Here is a 2,828-nt window from a genome sequence, read left to right as displayed (position 1 = left end):
AGCCTCCTGGCGCCCTGCGTTGGCGTCCTGACGTCACAAGCCCCCGCCGCCGTCGCCGCTAGTGACGCGCAAGGCGTCGCGCCGGCTCCTGTGACGTCACGCGCGCCGTCGCCGTCGCCTAGAGTGACGTGAGAGGCGCCGCGGCCCCTGGGGCGGGCGTTGGAGGTGACTGGTCGTGCCCGGCGTCTCCAGGTACCGATCTGCGCGCTCCGTCCACCCCGGTTGTTTTCGCACCTGCCGCCCGAGCCGGCGATCCTCCCTCGCCCGCTCTCCGCTCGCCCTCAGCCAGTCCCCGAGATCCTCCATGTCGCTCCTTGCGCGCCTCCACCGCTCTAGGCCGAGCCCCCGCGCCCCTCCTGGGACGACTGCCACGGCCTCTTACCGGCCTCCCGTCCCCAAGCTCGCGCAGACGCCAGCGCGTGGCTGTCCTCTGAAAGCCCTGGGAAGTTTGACATTTAAGTGATGTTGTGAAAGTATTTGAAGAGATGATTAGAGAGGAGGCGTAAGAAGGTGTGAGGAAAGCTCTCGGGTTGGGAGAGCAAATTGACTTAGATCCTTGGGTTGGTTTGGAGGCGCTGCGGGCGTGAGGTTTGGGGTCATGATATGACAGTGAAACTAATCAACCCGGTTTTGTTGTTCTCCAGCCACGTCCGGCCGCTTGGAGTGGCCAAATGAACTGATGTTTTGATCTGGGAGCGCAGCAAAGGGAGGGGGCAAGGGAATGGCGATTCTCCGCCGTGGATCCAGAAATGATGAGACATGAAGGGACATGAAGGGGTGGCGGCAGTGGAAAGGTACTGTGTGCTCTGGATTGGAGATCCCAGTGGAAGAAATGTCACCAGAGCCAAACGGTGGTAGAGCAGGATACTTGAAACAGGGTGTGGAGGGGGCCGCCTTTTGAATACCTATAGGCTAAGCGTGACCACAGGCAAGGGCAGAAGAGAGTCTTCCTGTTGGAGAGGGAGAAACTCAGAAGCCAGGGCAGTGAGAGCCCACCCTCACTGATGTCCTACCATTGCTCCTGATGTTTTCACAGAGAAAAAAGCTGAGAACCAGACGCTCAGAATACTTAAGGACCCTCGGGCGCAGTGTATGGGAGGGACAGTGCGTGACTGCAAGAAGGAAGCATTTACTTGGAAGGACCTGGGGGTTGAGGGATGAATGAGGACGAATGAGGGCATCTTCCCCCGCTCCCCGCACTCTGCTCTGTATGTATTTGAATATGTGCAGAACATAAATCCAGGAAGACATACACTGAAATTTGGCAGTGGGAAAGACGGCGTTTATTTTAATTTATTTATTTTATTTATTTATTTTTGGCTGTGTTAGGTCTTCGTTGCTGCACGCGGGCTGCGGGCTTTCTCCAGTTTTGGCGAGCAGGGGCTACTTTTCATTGCGGTGCATGGGCTTCTCATTGCGGTGGCTTCTCTTGTTGCGGAGCACGGGCTCTAGAGCACAGGCTCAGTAGTTGTGGCGCACGGGCTTCGTTGCTCCGCGGCATGTGGGATCTTCCCGGACCAGGGCTCGAACCCGTGTCCCCTGCATTGGCAGGCAGACCCTCAACCACTGCACCACCAGGGACGCCCCGGAAAGAGGGCATTTATGGGTGGTAGGGTTAACAGTGCTTTGAATGCCCGTTATACTTTTTTGAATTCCTTAACTTTGTATTTTATGATGAACATGTATTTTCTCTTACCCCCACCACAAATAATAGCGCTGTTTACATTTTGAAAGGAAGGCCCCCTCCATGGCTTCCCCAGTATGTGCTCCTGAATTCAAAGACATTATGGTCTGACGGTACCGGTGCAATACCGAGCTCTCCTACCTCATCTCTCCCTGCTTCTTGTTTAGAACTTAAGGGAGCACCAGCTGGAAACTGTCCCATGCCTTTCTTACCTCTGCGTACGCCACCCCCATACCTCAAGTCGTAGTCCAGGCACTGAGATTCAGATAGATGTCACCAGCCTCAAGAAAGCTTACCTGCGTCCTCCTCTTCTCCTGCTGGCCTTTCTCTGCTCCCAGTACCACCCTGAACTTAACTCTTATGGTTCTGAACACTGTTAGCATTCTGTGCATCTCTACCCCACTGCATTCATAGACTCTGAAGGGCTAGGGACTCCAAAGGGCTAGGGACTCCACTTCCAGCCCAGATGGCTTTTTTGCCTTATGTGTGGTGCATTTAGAAATGTTCCTCTAGAGGCACTCACTGAGTACTCGTCGGGCAGGTACATGAGGGAGAAGGTGCCCAGGTGGTTGTCAGAGCCCTCTGTGCACTGTCTGTGCTTATGCTACCAGCATCTGATGAACTTGATACTTTCATCATGATGTGGGAACCCCAAGCTGAAATATAACTAGCCTTGGGACCTTCCCTGGTGGCGCAGTGGTTGAGAATCCGCCTGCCAGTGCAGGGGATACGGGTTCGAGCCCTGGTCCGGGAAGATCCCTCATGCCTCAGAGCAAATAAGCCCGTGCGCTACAACTACTGAGCCTGCGAGCCACAGCTACTTGTAAGGCCAACTGGCCCGAGGCAGGGGAACGCAGTCAGACTCACAGGATGCATCAGACCGAAACTTTCCGGACCACCCAGTTCCAGAAACTGACCTGGAGACTTTCTGGACCACCCAGTTCCAGTGGGGATTTTCCATCCGGCCCAGCCTTCCCGCCATTCGAGGGGCGGGACTAACGGTCCCAAGACTGATGCAACCGGCACCGGATATTGCCACGATACCCGAAGAGACCACCAAATAAGGATTAACCTGCGCCCTCCCGGATTCACCACACCCCTTTCCCTTCTTCCCCTATAAATTCTTACCAGACCCTCGCCCGGG

Source organism: Tursiops truncatus, chromosome 1 (genome assembly GCF_011762595.2).
Source record: "Tursiops truncatus isolate mTurTru1 chromosome 1, mTurTru1.mat.Y, whole genome shotgun sequence".
NCBI lineage: Eukaryota > Metazoa > Chordata > Mammalia > Artiodactyla > Delphinidae > Tursiops > Tursiops truncatus.
Note: the sequence above shows the minus strand (reverse complement) of the source record.